The sequence below is a fragment of the Rana temporaria genome, chromosome 3 (assembly GCF_905171775.1).
Source record: "Rana temporaria chromosome 3, aRanTem1.1, whole genome shotgun sequence".
Classification (NCBI taxonomy): Eukaryota; Metazoa; Chordata; class Amphibia; order Anura; family Ranidae; genus Rana; species Rana temporaria.
The window spans coordinates 377759372-377781794 of record NC_053491.1 but is presented as its reverse complement, the minus strand read 5'-3'; the positions used below and the strand labels follow the sequence as shown (position 1 = coordinate 377781794).

Here is a 22423-nt window from a genome sequence, read left to right as displayed (position 1 = left end):
CTGCGTCATCACAGTGCATTGTTGGCTGATGATTGGCCAAGCATGCACTATGACTCGCATGCTTTGGCCAATCACAGTGCCGTCAGCACAGAGAGCCCCAATTGGCCAAAGGCAGGGTTCCTTTGGCCAATCATGGCTCAGGGGATTAAGTACACGCCCCACACTATATAAGCCAGCCTGCATGTCTGCTTTTGTGTAGTGTGTTGCGGCGTTGAGAGAGAGAGAGAGAGAGACAGAGTGTCATTTAATTTCATTTAGATAGATTGAGCAGGCAGGCGATTCAGTTAGCTATATTGAGCAGGCAGTTAATTTAGTTAGCTCCAGTATATTTAGTACAGTATATATATGCATTCCAGGCTTTGTGCACTGTATACAGTTTAGCCAGATCTCACTGCAGAGCGTTCATGTTGTTCTCTTCCTAATATACTACAGGCAGGCAGTTGATTCAGTTAGCTGCAGTATATTCAGTACTGTATCCTTGTGCACAGTGTGCAGCTAGATCTCACTGCAGACCATTCCTGTTGTTCTCTTCCTAATATACTACAGGCAGGCAGTTGATTCAGTTGATTCAGTAAGCTGCAGTTGATTCAGTACTGTATCCTGTGCACAGGCTCTCTATGCCACTCTCCTCTGATACCGCAGCCTCTTCCAGTACCCCTGAGGATTCACGCAGAGGAGGATCGGAAGCGGATGACACAGTCCCCCTGGAGGATTTAGCCGGCTTGGGCTTTGCATGGGACACAGTGAGTACTCCAGGGAAGGTCCCTACTAGGCCCCAAGGCCCCACGAGCCCTAGTGCTGATGGTGAACCCACATTGAGGGACATCTTCACCGTAGTAACATCCTGCAACCTTTCCATAGCGGCTCTCACTGCAGAGATAAAAGGAGTTAAAGCAGAAATCACTTTTCTGAGGCAAGACATTCAGAAACTCAGAGAGAGGACGCCAGCTTTAGAAGGGAGGGTGAGCTCCATAGAAGATGACATGGCGCCTTTGCAGAGGGACCTCACGTATAACAACCATCTTCTCTCGCAGCACTCTTCCCGTTTGGAAGATTTGGAAAATAGGATGAGAAGAAATAATGTGAGAGCTTTTGGATTCCCGGAGAAAATAGAAGGCAAGAACCCTGTAGAGTTTATTGAGAACTGGCTAGTTACTGCTTTTGGCAAAGAAGTGTTTTACCCTATGTTGTCGGGGGAACGAGTCCCTGCTAGGCCTCCAGTGCCTGGTGCACCGCCATGACCTTTCTTGTTTTGTTTAAATTATTTTTATTGTTTTCACATAGATAGAAAAACTTTACAAACTTTCTTAATTTTTTTTTTTTTAAATCAACTACCATTATAAAATTCACAAGTTCTTCATACAACATTAACATATACAAACTACATACTACAAAAATACAAAAAACATTTGTGTGGGTACAGAGCTAGGTCCATCCTTATAATACTGCCTCTATGATGATATTCTTTAAAGGGGAGGTTCACCCTAAAAACGACTTTCTAGTATTACATTGGCCCCCCACATTACAATACAATTATGCCTATTATGTTTTTTTGTATGCTGTACATACCTTAGGAACAGCTAATTCACCCGTGGCTTCCGGGTTGCGAGTCCCGCGGGAGTGGGCGTTCCTAACATGCTGGTGATTGACGTGATGACAAAAAACGAGCTCCCCCCGTCGCGTAAGCTGCGTCACGATTGGCGAAAGTAGCCGAACGGCGAGTCGGCGCTATACTGCGCCTGCGCTCCGCCGTTCGGCTCCTTTCGGCAATCGTGACGCAGCTTACGCGACGGGGGGAGCTCGTTTTTTGTCATCACGTCAATCGCCAGCATGTTAGGAACGCCCACTCCCGCGGGACTCGCAACCCGGAAGCCACGGGTGAATTAGCTGTTCCTAAGGTATGTACAGCATACAAAAAAACATAATAGGCATAATTGTATTGTAATGTGGGGGGCCAATGTAATACTAGAAAGTCGTTTTTAGGGTGAACCTCCCCTTTAAACTAGGGCACATTTCCTTCTCCTCTTCTCTCCCTCCCCCCTCCATTTAGCCCCCCCCCAAAAAAAAAACCCTAGTAAAAAAGAGGGAGCAAGAGCGAGGGGGTTTTATCCAAGCACTTCTATATAGTCTGTGCCTGCTTCCCCCCCCCCCCCCCCTGCACCCAACCCATTCCTTTATATATATATATATATATACCCAAGTGTCTCTTATCATCAGACCAGAAAGAAAAAAAAAAAGGGGGGGGAATTCCCCTCTCCTTCTCTCCTTTCCCCCTCCAAACCCTGGGGAAATTACCCCCTTTATAGTGTACCCCGTACCTGTCCCCGTGTCCATATATGTGTTGATACTTTTTAAGGAAGTGAAATGGTGGACCTTCTGTCCTCCCTATCACTTCATATTATGTGAACAAAAAAAACAATAAAAAAAGAGGGGGGGGGGAAAGGGGGAGAGAGAGGAGGGGGAGCAAAAAGAGGAAAGAAGGGAAAAAATTCCCCTCTAAGTGTCAGCCTGTAAATTTTCTTCTCTCCCCATAATCTTCAGATAGATCGAGGATTGCTTAAAATGTATCCACTTCCCCCAAAATTTAACTCCTTAATTATAAGGATAGAGATGCCATTTTAGGCTATGCCAGACTGAAACCGGCAGCCCTGAAAATTGATAATACCAAGGTCTCTGTTCCCAGACTTTTCAGCTGAACTGCAGAAACAGCGGGCCAAATTCTTTGATTTACCATCTGAGGCTGCACAATGGCTGGACAGAGAGGAGCAAGCGATTTGTGAGGCACGCAACAGGTGTCCTGTTCCACCATGAGCGTTATTGCATCACCTTTACTTTTTTTCAGTTTTAATTTCACTTTCATGTTCCAAGGCGGAGTATGCGGTTGTTGTACGGCCTCTTTATCTACCATCACGGCACTTTGTTCTATCTGCTGAGAAGTTATTAATACACTGAAGTGCGTTTCCACTGTTGCCCCCAGGATGGCCTGGTATAGGCCTCAAGCCAATCTTTGGCATGATAGTTTGGCCAAGTTGGCCGGTTTTCTCAGTTCAACCTTCTACAAAACTTCCACCATGTCTTCCTTACTATTTTTTTTTTTTTGCTCACTACTTTCCACGAGACTACCATATACCTCTCCTCACTACATGACTGCCCATTGGGATGGAGGGCCTCTACTCTCCCTTCATGTACTATATACCGAACGCTGTTTGCCTTTGTATACTGTTCTCCATGTGTGCTGCACCCCCATAGCAAATGTGTAATGTCCTTCTCTGTTCCCATGGTCACAACAATGCAATGTCTAAGCTAACTAGATTTTTGTCCTGGAATAACCCCGTTAAACGCTTGGCCGTGCTTCGCACGATCAAGAGGTTGAATGCGGATGTGATTTGTCTGCAGGAGACTCATCTCCACCGGACGTCTACTCCACAATTTGCAATAAGACAGTTTTGTCATCAGTACCACGCTACAGGATCGGTGTACTCAAGGGGGGTGAGTGTCCTGATATGACAAGGTATGCAATTCTCCTTCCTAGATGTTAAAATTGATCCAGAGGGTTGTTTTATATTCCTTTTGTGCTCCCTTTATGGGACAAAATGTATACTGGCAGGGCTGTACATTCCTCCTCCCTTTTCAGCTGGTCTACTTAAAATCTTAGCTGATTTTATGTCCCGCTTCCCGGGCATACCGGTGCTGGTCCTGGGAGACTTCAACAATTACCTTGATTAGGAGAAGGACAAGCTTAGTTCCCGCATTGATGTAACAATGGTGCGGGGTCAGTTGTCTACCCCTTTTGCTCGCCTTCTATCGGAAATGGGCCTTACTGATGTTTGGAGAATGCATAACCCCGAGGATTGAGTGTACTCTTGTCAATCAGCTTCGGTGGGGGGCCTGTCTAGAATTGACTTGGAACTGGGTACTGACCTCCTTTTGCCAATGGTTGCCTCCTCACAGTACCATCCCAGACAGATCTTGGACCACTCACCGTTCTCCGTAGATATAAGGATGGGGGCTGTTAGGGGCAATAGTCTGTGGAAACTTAACCCGTTTTGTCTGTCTCTTATACCAGACCCTGACCCGATTCCAGCACTTCTGATTTTTTTTAACACAATCTAGACTCTGCAGATATAGGCACAGTATGGGACACAGCCAAAGCATATTTGTGAGATCAATTTATTAGAGTCATCTCCCAGATTAAGACTAACACCAAAGCATGGGAGATGCTTGTACTGGCAGAGGTGTAACGCTCTGAGACTGATTATGTTGCGGATCCCAATGATAACACTAAAACAACATGGTTAGATTCCAGGTCTATGCTTAAAGCACCATGCTACTCCACCCAGTCCATTATGGACAGCTTTTCAAAAAAAATTCAGGATGTTTACACATCTAAAGTTCAATATACCCCGGAGGACCTCTCTTCCTTCTTACATAGGTGCCCCATGCCTTGTTTATCCTCATCTGATGTGGCTCTACTTGGTGCCCCATTGACTGAGGATGAACTCCTAGAAGCTCTGGTGCATGCCCAGAATGGGCGGGCGCCGGGGGAGGATGGCCTACCGGCTGAGGTGTTTAAACGATACTCAGGGCAGCTGCTTCCTACACTTTTAAAAGTTTATAACAAAGCCTTTGGAACTGGGGTGCTTCCTCCCTCTATGAATGAGGTTCTCATAGTGGTGCTATTGAAACCAAAGATGCTATGTCACCGGACTCATGAAGGCCTATATCCCTGCTCACGTTTGCCATCAAACTGCTGGCCAGGGTGCTGGTCAACAGATTGGCCAAGTGTATCCATCATGTGATACATAGGAACCAATCTGGTTTCATCCCGACGAGATCTACCTCCCAAAACGTACACAGATTGTTTATTAACCTACAAATACCTGTGGACGCCGCTAAAGCGTTTGATAGCGTATCTTAGATGGGTTCAATTATTATATAGCGCCCCATTGGCGAAAATTTATGATGATGTGTCTGACTCTTTTAGGCTTTTTAGGGGCACACGGCAGGGGTGTCCGCTTTCACCCCTGCTGTTTGCCTTGGCTTTAGAACCCCTAGCTCATGGGTGCTCAACCTGTGGCCCTCCAGCTGTTGCAGAACTACAAGTCCCATGAGGCACTTCAAAGCTGATAGTTACAAGCCTGACTCCCAAAGGCCGAGGCATGATGGGAATTGTAGTTTGGCAACAGCTGGAGGGCCACAGGTTGAGCACCCATGTCCTAGCTATACATATAAGAGCCTCGCAGGACATTGTAGGCTTTTGTAGAGGTCCCAGGCAAGATGTGATCTCTTTATATGCAGATGACACCTTGATTTACCTCAGGGAAACCGACGACTCTTTGAGGAATGTGATGCGTTTGATCGCAGACTTCGGGGAGCATTCTTATAGAAGGGGGGTTTCGCTACTTGGGCATAGAGGTCACCCCAGACCCAACTCAATACCGTTCGCTGAACCTGGTACCAGTGCTTCGTAAATTCCGGGCAAAATGCTCGGCGTGGACGAAGTTGCCTCTTTCGGTCACAGGAACGGCTAACCTAGTAAAAATGGTTTGGGCCCCACAATTTCTTTACGTATTTCACAATGCTCAAATATGGATACCCCATTAATGGTTTGCCCAAATAGATGCCCAGTTCAGAGACTTAATATGGGGCAAGAAGTCAGCATGAATTAGCCTCTCGTCACTACAATTGGCTAAGGATCAGGGAGGCATGGCAGTTCCGCATGCTCAATACTATTTTGTGGCCTCCCAACTCCAGCACCTTGGTAATTGGGGTGGGGAGATGATCCCATCAGATTGCTGTTAGTCCCTTGTGATTCAGAGCTCTCCGCGCTATCTCACCTGGAGGCGGGACTCACACATATCTCACGTTCCGTTCCCTCCCCACGATTAAGTTGTTGAACACCCTTTGGACGTACACTAGATCACTCCTGAAGATTAGAGGAATATACTCATTCACTCCCATATGGAGAAATAAATACTTTGCTGAACTTCTTAAACTTAGGGATTTCCGCTCCTGGGAGCTGTCGGGCATCTATCATATTGCACAACTGTTTAGGGGTACAATTTTTAAATCATTCACAGACCTTAGGGAAGAATTTTCCCTTCACAGGTCACAATTTTATAGATATCTGCAATTGAGAAATGCAGTTCAGAGTTAACTTAGAATATCTCCATTTATGCTATGGACACATCCTCTGCTAAATGACGTGTTCCTGCCAGGAGATAAAAAAGGTATGATATCAAGGATTTATGCTAGACTGCTTAGCGCCACGCACGATGCCTCTACACTTCCATGCAGAAAGGGGTGGAAAAAAGATTTAGGCCCCATAAACAGGGGAAACCTGGGAACTGTGCTTTACTTCTGCCCCATTGGTCTCAGTTTCTGCGTCCCGCAGACTATCACATCTATTTTTGCAACATAGAGTGTACAGGGCTCCAGTCCGTCCATATAAATGGGGATGTCGGGATATACCACTGTGTCCGAAGTGCTACATACATGAAGGGCACCTGCTGCATATGATGTGGAAGTGCCAAAACTTGTTCTTACTGCCATTTCACAGGTGTACCAACTACCGGTGCCCCACGACCCAATTGTGTGTCTGCTTGGTGCACTGGAGATACCCTCGCTCTCGCCTAACGGCCACACTGCAAAAATCAGTTTCCTATATATAGCCCGGAAGGCAATTGCAAGGCTTTCGATATCTACTAGGGTGCCAGCGGGGGGGACAATGGGTGGAATTGGTCAACAGTCTGCTGGTACGTGAGAAACTCATTTATCAGCATATTAATGCCCTGAAAAAATTGTACTCATTGTGGCAACCTTGGCTTGACACTCCCGGTCTGGGGCCTACACAACTAGTCAAAGATAGACTCTTGCAAATGTAAGGTAGCGACTTTTCATAATATGCTGGTGACGAACTGCAGACTTTTGTGGTGTGTATCGTGGAAAGGTAATCAGGACATGGTGGTTGTTAATTTCCTATTAGGATTTCTCTGAGGGGAATGTCATCCACTCCCATTGGAGAGATGGATGTATGCTCTTTTATTTTTCAGTTTCTTATTGTTTCTGTTGTTTTTTCTTTTTAGCACTTTTTGATACTGTAGGACCATTGGTCCAGCCTATTGCACTTTGATACTATAATATACTGTGCAGCACTGGTTACTAATAGTTTAGTATGTACAGGTAGATACATCATCCCGAATATTTGTTGCAACGTCTGTTTCTAAAACCTAAGAATGTTCTATTCCTGTATTTTTTTGCTTGCTGCCCGAATCTTATGGCTATATCTACAGTGGGGATCGAAAGTTTGGGCACCCCAGGTAAAAAAAAATATTAATGTGCATAACAAAGCCAAGGAAAGATGGAAAAATCTCCAAAAGGCATCAAATCACAGATTAGACATTCTTATAATATATCAAAAAAGTTAGATTTTATTTCCATCATTTACACTTTCAAAATTACAGAAAACAAAAAAATGGTGTCTGCAAAAGTTTGGGCACCCTGCGGAGTTAATATCTTGTACTGCCCCCTTTGGCAAGTATCACAGTTTGTAAACGCTTTTTGTAACCAGCCAAGAGTCTTTCAATTCTTGTTTGAGGTATCTTTGCCCATTCTTCCTTACAAAAGTCTTTCAGTTCTTTGAGATTTCTGGGCTGTCTGTCACGCACTGCTCTTTTAAGGTCTATCCATAGATTTTCAATTATGTTGAGGTCAGGAGATTGTGAAGGCCATGGCAAAACCTTCAGTTTACGCCTCTTGATGTAATCCCCCGTCGATTTTGAGGTGTGTTTAGGATCATTATCCATTTGTAGAAGCCATCCTTTCTTTAACTTCAGCTTTTTCACAGATGGCATCAAGTTACCATCCAAAATTTGCTGAAATTTTATTGAATACATTCTTCCTTCTACTCGTGATGTTCCCTGTGCCACTGGCCGCAATACAACCCCAAAGCATGATTGATCCACCCCCATGCTTAACAGTTGGACAGAGGTTCTTTTCATTAAATTCTGTGCCCTTTCTTCTCCAAACGTACCTTTGCTCATTCCGGCCAAAAAGTTCTATTTTAACCTCATCAGTCCACAGAACTTGTTTCCAAAATGCATCAGGCTTGTCTATATGTTCATTTGCAAAGTTCAAACGCTGATTTTTGTGGTGAGGACGTAGAAGAGGTTTTCTTCTGATGACTCTTCCATGAAGACCATATTTGTACAAGTATCTCTTTATAGTGGAATAGTGTACCACAACTCCAGTGTCTGCCAGATCTTTCTGGAGGGATCGTGCAGTCAAACGTGGGTTTTGAATTGCTTTTTTCACAATCCTGCGGGCTGTTCTGTCTGATATTTTTCTTGGTCTTCCAGATCTTGCTTTTATTTCCACTGTTCCTGATGACTGCCATTTCTTAATTACATTCTGAACAGAGGATATTGACATCTGAAAATGCTTTGCTATCTTGTTATAGCCTTCTCCAGGTTTGTGAGCGCCAACTATTTTCAGTTTCAGTTTTCTAGACAACTGCTTAGAAGAACCCATTGTGCTGATTGTTGGGGCAAGGTCAGATGAGTCTGGGCATTTAAAACCTTTGAGATTGACATCACCTGGTCTTCCCAGACGATGATTGAGAACAATCCATGACACTGGCAGGTCTCAGCTTTGCAAAGGGGGCAGTGCATGCTATAAATTCTGCAGGGTGCCCAAACTTTTGCAGACGCCATTTTTTTGTTTTCTGTAATTTTGAAAGTGTAAATGATGGAAATAAAATCTAACTTTTTTTGACATATTATAAGAATGTCTAATCTGTAATTTGATTCCTTTTGAAGAATTTTCCATCTTTCCTTGGCTTTGTTATGCACATTAATACAAATTTTTACCTGGGGTGCCCAAACTTTCGATCCCCACTGTATGTATGTTATATGGTTTTCTCAATAAACTTTTTTCTGATTTAAAAAAAAACACAGGAAACATGTGCCACTTCACAGGCATACTATAGACACCCCCCATGTATGATATTTAAAGGAATATTTCATTTCTTCACTTTAAGCATCATTAAAATCACTGCTACCTAAAAAACAGGAGTTTTTAAAACTTGTTTTGGCATTAATACATGTCCCCTGGGGCAGGACCCAGGTTCCCAAACCCTTTTTAAGAAATAACTTGCATACTAGCCTTTAAAATTTGCACTTTTGATTTCTCACATTCGAGTCCCATAGACTTTAACGGTGTTCGAAAATTCGCGCAAACTTTCGGTCCGTTCGCATGTTCTGGATGCGAACTGAACCGGGGGGTGTTCGGCTCATCCCTACTCCCAACTGTCCCTGCTTTTGAGGGACTGTCCCTGATTTGGAACAAAGTTCATCTGTCACTCTTTCCTCCTCATTTTGGTCTGATCTATATAGTTGTATAAAAAAATCACTACTTATCTAAAGTGTTTCCCCAGTGCTAAACAGTGCTATTCTTGAAAATTATGATTTCCTCCAAAGATCGGTTACTTCAACTGAAATTCCACCAATCATGTTTTTTATACACCCCAATGACTGTCTCCTTACATACATGGAGGTGGGCACTTATTTTTAAGTCTTTTGGTCGTGCCCGGCTATACAACACTACTGGCATGAAGAGGTGGCTACAGTTAAATGATGATGTGAGTAATCCCTCTTTTCCCTTGGACCCTTTAAATTAGGAGCGTCCCTAAAATTTTCCGACGTGCATTGCGCTAAATGACGTCGCAAGGACGTCATTGGTTTCGACGTTAACGTAAATGGCATCCAGCGCCATTCACGAACGACTTACGCAAACGACGTTAAATTTCAAATTTCGACGCAGGAACGACGGCCATACTTAACATTGGCTAGACCACCTAGAGGGCAGCTTTATCTTTACGCCGCGTATCTCTACGGAAACGGCGTACATTTACTGCTACGGGCAAAGCGTACGTTCGTAAATCGGTGTAACTAGTCATTTGCATATTCTACGCCGACCGCAATGGAATCGCCACCTAGCGGCCGGCCTAGAATTGCAGCCTAAGATCCGACAGTGTAAGTCACTTACACCTGTCGGATCTTAGGGAGATCTATGCGTAACCTGATTCTATGAATCAGGCGCATAGATACGACCTTCGTATCTCAGAGATACGACGGCGTATCAGGAGATACGCTGTCGTATCTCTTTTATGAATCTGGCCCTAGGAGCTTACTTGATTTCTTTCACAATTCAAAAGGGTATTTTTCTGTACCTGCAATGGGCCAGATTCACGTATTTCCGCGAAACTTAGCGGCGGCGTAACGTATCACATTTACGTTACACCGCCGCAGGTTTTACGGGCAAGTGCTTGATTTACAAAGCACTTGCCTGTAAAGTTGCGGCGGCATAGCGTAAATCCGCCGGGCGCAAGCCCGCCTAATTCAAATGGGGTGGGGACCATTTAAATTAGGCACGTTCCCGCGCCGAACGTACTGCGCATGCTCCGTCCCTAAAATTTCCCGACGTGCATTGCGCTAAATGATGTCGCAAGGACGTCATTGGTTTCGACGTTAACGTAAATGGCGTCCAGTGCCATTCACGGACGACTTACGCAAACAACGTTAAATTTCAAATTTCGACGCGGGAACGACGGCCATACTTAACATTGGCTAGACCACCTAGAGGGCAGCTTTATCTTTACGCCGCGTATCTCTACGGAAACGGCGTACATTTACTGCGACGGGCAAAGCGTACGTTCGTGAATCGGCGTAACTAGTCATTTGCATATTCTACGCCGACCGCAATGGAATCGCCAGCTAGCGGCGGGCCTAGAATTGCAGCCTAAGATCCGACGGTGTAAGTCACTTACACCTGTCGGATCTTAGGGAGATCTATGCGTAACCTGATTCCATGAATCAGGCGCATAGATACGACCTTCGTATCTCAGAGATACGACGGCGTATTAGGAGATACGCCGTCGTATCTCTTTTATGAATCTGGCCCAATGTTTTTAAAGGAATACAACATGGAAAAATGTGCAGATAATATAGAAATGTACTTAAAATACACAACACACACTTCCACATTCTATACTCCAAAAACAAAAAATTACATTAGATATATTATAAATAGACAGAGACATACAGAGGCTTAAAATGCTAACAGCTTCTGAAAATGCTAGTTGACTGCCTGCTTTTTTGATCTTAAGGCTGCATTCACATCTCGGCATTTTGAATCGCGGGTAGATTTGCAGCAACTCTGCCCGCGATTTCAAAGCGGGAGGTGTGAATGACAAATCGCAGAAAGCACATTTGATGTGCCATTTATTTGGATGACACCTAAAATCGCGGTGCAGTTCTGCTGCAATAAATCGTGCTTCAATCGTGGCAACCTGCATCGTGTGAAGCACGTCGCCCCAAAAGTAGCTCCTGAACTTTTTTTGGTCAACAAGCTTCATGGGATGCGAGTTTATCATGTGACAATCGCGGCAGAACCGCACCGCGACTTTAGGTGCCATTCAAATAAATAGCATGTCAAATGTGCTTCCTTCCATTTGTCATTCCCCTTTTCGCCAAATTGAAATAGCGACCACGATTAGCTGTGAGTAGGCAACCCCTTACTGAAAGAAATGGGAGGCTGTAAGCTTTTGCAGCTAATTGCACCCACTGTCATGTAATAACACATGCTGCGATCACATGCAAGCAGGCAGTCTGTGTCCAGGGCTGATTGCTCACATGTAATCGCTACATGCGAGTGGGCACATTAGCTGCAAGAGCTGGCAGTCTCAAATTGCTTCCAATTGGACTGCCTACTCACAGCCAATAGCAGGAACCCCCCTGCTGTGGTTCTCGCAGGTAATTGCAGGCAGGGTGTATTCACATGTGTGAATGCACCCTAACTAGGAACAGGGAACATAAATGCAAATCAGGTAAGCTAAAGAAATTAAAGTGCTTATCTCTACACTGACTTCCAGGTCAGTGATTCAAAGCAAGCCGAAAGTTCGCATGGAAGCCAAGGAGCTAGCAATTTTTCAGAAGAAGGGTTTAGCGATAACATGTCTCTCTTATGACAACTGTTAACAAAATTAGCCATACATTGGGGTGGATTTCCTAAAGTCAAATAGACTTTGCACGTGCAACTGCTCTGGAGTTTAGTAAATGAGAAGCTTCACTTTGCAAAGAATACCCAATCATATGCAAGTCCAAGGAGAAACAAACAAAAAAAATTTAAACATTTAAAATAATAATACATGTAGCACCCTCTTAGGTAGGTACTAGAGAGAGTATAGTTTTTGGGTTTCCCTTCCTAACGGAGGGACTGTTAGGTTCTGCTCAGTGTTCTCAGATGCAGCTCATGTTGTTCGCCTGTTTCACACTGGTCCAATAGAACGGGGCACATTGGACAATGGGAGGAAACCTGACCAAGGGGAGCATAGGCGTAGTTCCAGCCTTGGCCATTGGCAGAGGAAGGCGCCTCAAGGCATGCTGGGTAACTGTATACAGTGATGAAAATAAGTATTTGAACACCCTGCTATTTTGCAAGTTCTCCCACTTGGAAATCATGGAGGGGTCTGAAATTGTTATCGTAGGTGCATGTCCACTGTGAGAGACATAATAAAAATAAAAAAAAATCCAGAAATCACAATGTATGATTTTTTTAACTATTTATTTGTATGATACAGCTGCAAATAAGTATTTGAACACCTGAGAAAATCAATGTTAATATTTGGTACAGTAGCCTTTGTTTGCAATTACAGTTGATGGTGGCTTCACATGTGGACTCTCTGATCAGAAGTGCATTCTTTGATCAAAAGTGCGAGTTAAAAACCAGGAGTTTGAAACAGGAGGTAAGACAGGAGTCTTCATTATTTTTTTCAATCACTGATCCAGAACAAGCTTGCAGCTAATAAAGTTGGAACTCTTGCTATATAGATTCAGCGGTGCAGCAGACGCTCTCATCTTAGTCTGCTCACCCCAGGGATAGTGAGAGCAGGACGCTCTCAAACGAGTCGGCTCTCCCCAGGGATAGTGCAGCCAGGCAGGGTCCACCACACCCCCCTAGCCAATTGATCCAGGGTTGCACCGATCGCCGTTAAGGGGTCAGGAAGGAATTTTTTCCCCCGACCGCTGCAGATTGGCACAGCACGCCTGGGGTTTTTTCGCCTTCCTCTGGACCAATCGGGGAGAGAAGACTCAACGAGTGACGGCTCACTTGGACAGTCTTCCACCCATCACGTCCGGCGTCTCGCGGCTCTTCCCGCATCCGCGCCAGACCAGGCCTCATTCGCGCCCGCCGCAATTAGGAAAGACTGACGACAATGTGACTGGCGACAATGGCTAATCTGCGATACTCTGCGGACTCTATTCGGGGTCTGAGACAATTCGCAACAGCATTACCAGCCGTCACCAAAAAGGCCTTAAAAATAGAGCAACTTTTGAGATTCGATCGACGATCGACCATCAAAAATTTTAACTATTTAACCCAGCTCGAGCACATATCATGTGCTTTGATCAACACAAGATTGGCAGTAAAACACCGATTAGAAATCCACGATTTCTTACTACAAAACGATCTAGACTGCCTCTTTATTACAGAAAGCTGGCTTTCAGACGACTGCAACACCATTCTCGGAGAATTGGTGCCAGAAAACTATCGCATTATAACGGAAAACAGAATAGGGCAAAGAGGAGGAGGCCTGGCGGTGATCCACAAGAATCGCATTACAATCACTAAGCCAGCCCTTCAAAATCCTCTTCCATTCATGGAAACCCTTACTCTTCAACTTCAAACTTCCCCCCAGGAGACTGTTCACATTCTCCTCTGCTATAGGCCACCTGGGCCAAAATCACAGTTTTTGCCATCATTAACGGAGTTTATATCCACTTATACCCTTAACAGCAAACACCTTTTGCTGCTCGGGGACTTTAATCTGTGGGCCAACTCCGCACAGGATCCCATTGCGGACGCCTGCATTGATCACCTGGAGGGATTAGGGCTACAGCAACTTATATGCGGGCCAACACATGCTTCAGGTCACACACTCGACCTAATTTTCAGACAAAATCTGAAAATAAGCATTTTAGAAAATGAACCATTGCCATGGACAGACCACCATGCAATTAATTTCATAATCTCCGAAATTCCCCCAGTGATAAAAGCACCCAAGCCGGTGACAATACACTGGGCTAGATCTCAGAAGAAGCTCCATTCGGAACTCTTCAAATCTACCTTGGGAAACAGAATCAAAACAATCCATCCACATCAAACAGCCGCAGATACACTGGATGCCATAAACGCAGCCCTGCTACAGTCAGCCGATTTAGTAGCACCGAAACGCAAAGCCTGCATCCGAAAAAGAAAGTCCGGCTGGTTCAACAACCAGCTGTCGCTTCTGAAGCAAGAGCGCAGAAGGGCGGAAGCCGCCTGGAAAAGAAGTCCTGCAGAGGATAACCTCATCATCTACAAGGCAATAACAACACGATATCATAAAGAAATCTTCAAAGCCAAGAAACATCATTTTTCTATGGCGATTAACAGCGCCCTAAACCGCCCCGCGAACTCTTCAAGATGGTCACCCAGACCATGAATCCAGGATGTCTTGAAGTCCCCAACTCAGACACCCAAGAGTTCTGCAATGAACTATCGGATTTCTTCATCAACAAAATTGAAAGAATCTGGGAAAGCATCATGCAAAACAATACCCCCCTCAACCCCACCGTCAATCAACCACAAAACACCCACAGAAACGCTCTACAATCAACAAAGTTCACTCTGGAACCGATCTCCATCGATACCACAAAAAATATCATTGGTGCTTTGCGGAACAGCACATCGCCCAATGATATCATCCCCACCAAACTGCTGAAGGAATGTGCCGACATCCTGGCACCACCCATCACACAGCTTATAAACCAGTCATTTAAGGAAGGCACAGTGCCATCCCTGTTGAAAGAGGGCACAATCCAGCCCATCTTGAAAAAACCTAACCTGGATCCCAAGGACCCAACTCACCGCCGTCCCATAACAGGCCTAAATGTTCTCTCCAAGATAATGGAGAAAGTAGTGGTACAACAGCTGCAACAGCATCTAGATACCCACAATCTACTGGATCCATTACAATCAGGCTTCCGTCCCGGACACGGGACAGAAACGGCCTTACTCAAAATATGGGACGATGCCCTCGAGGCCGCAGACGAAGGAGAATCTTGTCTCCTGGTTCTGCTGGACCTAAGCGCAGCCTTTGACACGGTAGACCACAAACTGTTACTGATGCGACTAGCCAAGGTAGCAGAAGTCGCAGAAGGTGATTTACCATGGTTTTCTTCCTTTCTTGAAAACCGATCACAAACAGTTAAATTGGGTTGTTTCACGTCGGAAAAGCGCACGGTGTCATGTGGAGTCCCCCAAGGATCCCCCCTGTCACCGGTGCTTTTCAACATCTATCTTCGCCCTCTCTTTGATATTATCAGTAGCCAAGAACTACTCTATCACTCTTATGCAGACGATACGCAACTGTATTTTCGCATCTGCAACAAAAAGGATCATCATCTCAGTTTAGAGAAATGTCTCTCTTTGATAGAAAACTGGATGACTCAGGCCCCGTACACACGACAGAGGAACTCGACGTGCTTGGCACGTCGAGTTCCTCGTCGAGTTTTGGGATGAAGCCGCCGAGGAGCTCGGCGGGCCGGCTTCTCCCATAGAAGAACGAGGACAACGAGAAAATAGAGAACATGTTCTCTATTTTCTCGTCGAGTTCCTCGGCGGCTCCATCGAGCCAAAACTGTACAGACGACAGAGTTTCTCGGCAGAATCCGGGTTTTGACCGAGTTTCTCGGTGAATTCTGCCGAGAAACTCTGTCGTGTGTACGGGGCCTAAGAGTTATCTTAAACTCAACAGTTCAAAAACAGAACTCCTTATGTTTCATGCCAGCCGAAAGAGTGAACTGGCAACAACCTGGACACCCCCGCCCATTCTGGGCCAAATCATCACCCCTAGCTCCAAAGTCAAAAGTCTCGGGGTCATCTTCGACACCTTCATGACAATGGACGCACAAATAGGGTCAGTAGTCAGCGGAGCGCACCATCTGTTGCGCCTACTACGCAGACTTATTCCATTTATCCCCAAAGAAGACGTAGCAGTCGTGGTGGGAACAATCGTGAATTCCAGACTGGACTATGCTAACGCCCTGTACCTCGGACTCCCAAAGTACCAAATCTCCCGTCTGCAAGTCGTTCAGAATACGGCCGCCAGACTGGTGACTGGGAAAAAAAAATGGGAATCAATCTCACCTTCGTTGAGAACCCTTCACTGGCTGCCAGTAAAAGACAGAATTGCATTTAAAGCACTCTGCCTGACACATAAGTGCATCCATGGGAAGGCTCCGCAATATCTTTGCGACAAGATAGAACCTCACAATTCGAATCGCGTTCTGCGATCCACCGACCAAAATCTGGTCAGGGGACCAAAAACCAAATACAAGTCCAAAGGAGAAAGAAGGTTTGCTTTTCAGGGTCCTAGACTATGGAACGCTTTACCAACCAGCATTCGGTTGGAGGAAAACCACCTGACTTTCAGAAGACGGATCAAAACTCTGCTCTTTTGATGTCATGAGACACGAACAACTAGCGCCCAGAAGCGATTCAGTTCGCATGCGCCGCGCTTTATAAGTTTTTCATTCATTTCATTCATTCATTCACAGAGGTCAAACGTTTCTTGTAGTTTTTCACCAGGTTTGCACACACTGGAGGAGGGATTTTGGCCCACTCCTCCACACAGATCTTCTCTAGATCAGTCAGGTTTCTGGGCTGTCGCTGAGAAACACGGAGTTTGAGCTCCCTCCAAAGATTCTCTATTGGGTTTAGGTCTGGAGACTGGCTAGGCCACGCCAGAACCTTGATATGCTTCTTACAGAGCCACTCCTTGGTTATCCTGGCTGTGTGCTTCGGGTCATTGTCATGTTGGAAGACCCAGCCTCGACCCATCTTCAAAGCTCTAACTGAGGGAAGGAGGTTGTTGCCCAAAATCTCGCAATACATGGCCCCGGTCATCCTCTCCTTAATACAGTGCAGTCGCCCTGTCCCATGTGCAGAAAAACACCCCCAAAGCATGATGCTACCACCCCCATGCTTCACAGTAGGGATGGTGTTCTTGGGATGGTACTCATCATTCTTCTTCCTCCAAACATGGTTAGTGGAATTATGACCAAAAAGTTCTATTTTGGTCTCATCTGACCACATGACTTTCTCCCATGACTCCTCTGGATCATCCAAATGGTCATTGGCAAACTTAAGACGGGCCTTGACATGTGCTGGTTTAAGCAGGGGAACCTTCCGTGCCATGCATGATTTCAAACCATGACGTCTTAGTGTATTACCAACAGTAACCTTGGAAACGGTGGTCCCAGCTCTTTTCAGGTCATTGACCAGCTCCTCCCGTGTAGTCCTGGGCTGATTTCTCACCTTTCTTAGGATCATTGAGACCCCACGAGGTGAGATTTTGCATGGAGCCCCAGTCCGAGGGAGATTGACAATCATGTTTAGCTTCTTCCATTTTCTAATGATTGCACCAACAGTGGACCTTTTTTCACCAAGCTGCTTGGCAATTTCCCCGTAGCCCTTTCCAGCCTTGTGGAGGTGTACAATTTTGTCTCTAGTGTCTTTGGACAGCTCTTTGGTCTTGGCCATGTTTGTAGTTGGATTCTTACTGATTGTATGGGGTGGACAGGTGTCTTTATGCAGCTAATGACCTCAAACAGGTGCATCTAATTTAGGATAATAAATGGAGTGGAGGTGGACATTTTAAAGGCAGACTAACAGGTCTTTGAGGGTCAGAATTCTAGCTGATAGACAGGTGTTCAAATACTTATTTGCAGCTGTATCATACAAATAAATAGTTAAAAAATCATAAATTGTGATTTCTGGAATTTTTTTTTTGATTATGTCTCTCACAGTGGACATGCACCTACGATGACAATTTCAGACCCCTCCATGATTTCCAAGTGGGAGAACTTGCAAAATAGCAGGGTGTTCAAATACTTATTTTCCTCACTGTATATGCCTAGAGCACATGTGCTCGGGGTCTTTGGCTTGAGAGCGGGTTCCCGGAGGAAATGGGCTTCTGCTCCTCCCCTGTGCAGGCTGCCATGTGGCCTCAGGTAGCCGACCTGAGGGCCAGAGCTGCGGAAGCTACAACCCTGATGGTAGTCTTTTAATCACACGAGAAAGGTGATACCTGGCTACACACGGATTATGGAAATCAGCAGAACTTCTCCTCATTTACCAAGCTATGGAGCAAATTCCCTTGCAAAGTGCACAGTCTATTTTGTAATAAGAACATATGTTTGCATACAGTCACAAATTACATATCAAATAAACACATTCAATGATCAGAGTAGTGTAGGAAGATTCTATTGACAATAGTTAACAAGACAAATAGTAAGGGTAAATTTCCCCAGGTGAGACAGCAATAAAAACCTGACTAGGGTTCTAATCTTTCCACACTTTATCCAAAACTATAAAGTTTCGACTTTACAAATACTTTAGGCTGATCTGCAGGAAACATCAAGAGCTTATTCACACTGGTACTCTATGGCAACATGCACTAAAATGTAAATGATTATGCACATTGCCACAACACGTGGGAAGGCGCTTGCTCTACGTGTGTTGCATTGTGGTGCCATCTGTTGTAAATGACATCCCAACATGTTGTACATTGGAACACAATGTAGTGCACCACAACACATATAGGCCCGGATTCACAAAGCACTTGCGCCGACGTATCTCAAGATACGCCGCGTAAGTGCAAATATACGCCGTCGTATCTGTGCGCCGGACCCACAAACTAAGATACGCCTAAAAACAGGCTTCAACCCGCCAATGTAACTTGCCTACGCCGGCGTAGTGTGGGCGTACATTTAGGCTGGACGCATGTGGCGCTCCCATTGTTTAGCCATTCAAATATGCAAATGAGGGAAATATGGCGATTCACGAACGTACGCACGCACGCCCGACGCAGGCTACGCGATGTGCGCGTAAGTTGTACGTCCGGCGTAAAGTTAAGCCCCATAAAGCAGGTGTAACCCAGCAGCAGACATGCAAAGGTCTGCACCAGGGAACTCAAGCCGGCGTATTTTACGTTGTTTACGTTGGTCGTGTGTCTGGCTGGGCGTAGGTTATGTTCACGCCATAGGCAGTGATCCGGCGTAGTTTAAGCAGTTGTTCCGACGTGGTTTTGAGCATGTGCAGAGGGATGCGTCCACGTCCCTGGGCATGCGCAGTTGGTGATATGTATCTGTCCGGCGCTCGGCCCATCATTTGCATGGGGTCACGCCTCATTTGCATGGCTCACGCCCACTTCCACCTACGCCGACTTACGCCTTCGAAACCCATCGCAGTTTTGGGAGCAGTGGCTTTGTGAATTCCATGCTTGCCTCTCTGCGCTGCATCGGCGTAGCGTATTTTATTTGCGCTATGGCGGCGTAATGTGCGCCCGCTCTCTGTGAATCTAGGCCATACTGTGCATTGTTGCATTTTGAAAAAGAATCATGCACATTTATCTATTTTGGTGTGTTTGCATCCCATTGGCCTTAAACGCAATGTGTTAACGCAAGCATGTTAGAAACCACGTAAGCTAAAACTTTCATATGAATGGCCCCTATATATTAACAGTTTAAGGCTAGGGCCTTGCTGTTCCAGTGTGATTTCCACGAGGCAGAAATATACCCACAGGATAATGATGAGACCTGATAGAAATAATAATGTGACAATGCGAAGCATCCGATGCAAGGTCGCAACCCCCCCACGGATTAAATGAGGCATCATGTGGGTAAAAGTCACAAAAGGTCAGAGTGCTCACTCATACTGCCATTGTGCAATCTCATAATGCCGCCATTGTTTCAGAGAGCTTTAAAGGGATTGGCACCATTCTCAGCTGCTTAGTACATGATAACATTGTTTTAAAGCTGTAAGCTTCAGCAGAAAAAGGCCTTCGGTTTTTATTTTTCAAAGCACACCCTTCTTCACACCCCTTTTATCATTTTTAAAACTCAACTGAACTTTTAGTTTAAGGTCTTTTTCACACGAGTCACGTTGATCAATGAAAGCTTAGTGGAAAAAAAAGTCACTCCATGCCCTGTTCATACCATACATGTGTGATGATGTGTGTAGCATAAAAATTCAACAGGCCTGCATTTCTGCATGTCAATGCATCCCAACGTTTGGTTGTGCATAGAGCTGAATGAAGTGTCTTTTTATGACACTTCAATAAAAGTAAAAAAAAATTAAAAATTAAACCCCACGATGTTTTGTAACAATGTGGTCATGTTGAATAGCAGAATTATTGTCCCTTGAGGGGTTCATTCACGTAGGCGCAGAGCTACGTACAATGTGAAAAGCTATCTGCTCACATGGCCAGATCTAGGGGGGTGCTACCCCCCCCAAGATTTTAGTTTTGCCGCCTCAGGTCTCTCTTCGTGGTCTCTGCGCCTGCCTGCTGAGTGCCTTCCCCTATCCCCACACACTTGGCTGGGACAATGGGAGAACAGCCTGGAACAGTGAAGTCTGCAAAGGAGATATGACAGGGGATAGAGCTAGGAGGTGCAGTCTGTGCCCTCCCCTGTATTTGTGCGAGGAAGAGGGATTTGTGCTAGGAGCAGCGGCAGCAGGACAACATGGCGTCCACTTCTCCCACCAGGGGGTGACACCATGTTTTACCGCACCAGGTGGCACCAACCCTAGTGACGCCACTGGTGGAGGCTGCCTGTACCTGTGCAACAAGGTTAGGTTGTCCCTCGGGCATCTTTACTAGCTTCCGAGGCAGCTGGAGTTGGTGGGTCTGGCTGCCTCCTCCACCCTCCCCCTACAGACTCCTTCACACAGGCTGATCTCACAAAAGGTAAAAGAGGAGCCTGTGAGCCTCCATCTCCAGCCATGCTGCCATGCTGTAAGCGACTGAGCACATTGTCACTACATACAGCCTTAGCCTGCCACTATACTACCACTATACTGCCCTAGCTTTCCACTATACTGTCCTAGCCTGCCACTATACTGCTATTACCTGTCATTATACTGCCCTAACCTGCCACAATACTTCCACTTTACTGCCCTAACCTGTCATTAAACTGCCACTATACTGCCCTAACCTGCCACTAAACTGCCCCAGGCCGCCACTATACTGCCCCAGGCTGCCACTATGCCCTAACCTGCCATTATACTGTCCTAGCCTGCCACTATACTGCTATAACCTGTCACTATACTGCCCTAGCCTGCCATAATACTTCCACTTTACTGCCCTAACCTGTCCTAATACTGCCACTATACTGCCCTAACCTGCCATTATAATACCCCAGGCCGCCACTATACTGCCCCAGGCTGCCACTATAGTGCCCTAACCTGCCATTATACTGCCCTAGCCTGCCAATATACTGCCCTAACCTGTCACTATACTGCCCTAACCTGTGACTATACTGCCCTAACCTGCCATAATACTGCCCTAACCTGCCATAATACTGCCACTATCCTGCCCTAACCTGTCCCAGCCTACCATTATACTGCCACTATACTGCCCCAGGCCACCACTATACTGCCCAGGCCGCCACTATACGGCCCTAACCTGCCACTCACAAGGGGAGGAGACCGATCTGTGTTCCTCTGTACTGGGAACACACATCGGTCTCCTCACCTCTGACAGGACATGGACCTGTGTGTTTACACACACACACATCCACAGTTCGTGCCGTGATTGCAGGCAATCGCGTGTGCCCGGCAGACATCGCATCCGCTGGGCACATGCACAGTGTCCCGAGTGATGCTGTAGTGGGATGCCTCTTTGTCCAGATTCCGGTGCAGGTCCCTTTAACTCAACTCCCCACAATCCTCTGAGCTCCTAGACACGCACAGGATATAAATGTCAGCTCCACCCAGCTTCTGGGGCTCAGAGAGATCCGGCCTGATAGGACATTAGTGACTGGGCAAGTGAGTTGTCCCCAGGTGCTAGGTCCTCCCCTGTTAAGCCTGGTGTGCGGGCCACCAGCAGTGAGCACAAGAGCACGCAGCATCTTTCCAAGCCCCAGTCACTGGAGAGGACTCTGTTACAGTCCATTTGGGAAGCTGTCCATGAAGTGGGTTGGCCCTATCTGCAGCCACCAGAACCTCCTGACCAAAGCAAGTAGCAAGCAGTGCCAGTGTGAAGTCCGTGCCAGCAGGAGGTCCACTCAGCTCACAGTCCGCTGAATGAACAATTACTATCTTGGACACGTGAGATTCTTTAGCCCTCTATTCTATCTGTAGATTGAACGCAGAACACGCTGCTGCTACCTGGTGGACATTAGTAGAACTGCAGTATAGTTGTTATAGCCTTTCCCTTTATGGTTCATATTAATGTTTTGTACTGTATACCCGTGTTCACATGATCTCCTGCACAATTTGTGTTGAATTTCATTGTTAAGTTAAGTAGAAATTGCATATC

At 45.8% G+C, this 22423-nt stretch overlaps 1 protein-coding gene across 3 annotated transcripts in view; it reads right to left on the bottom strand.

Annotated features, from left to right (window-relative positions):
- AKR1D1 (aldo-keto reductase family 1 member D1) overlaps window positions 1-22423 on the bottom strand; it is a 76022-nt gene that overhangs the window by 34282 nt on the left and 19317 nt on the right. The window lies entirely within an intron of this gene.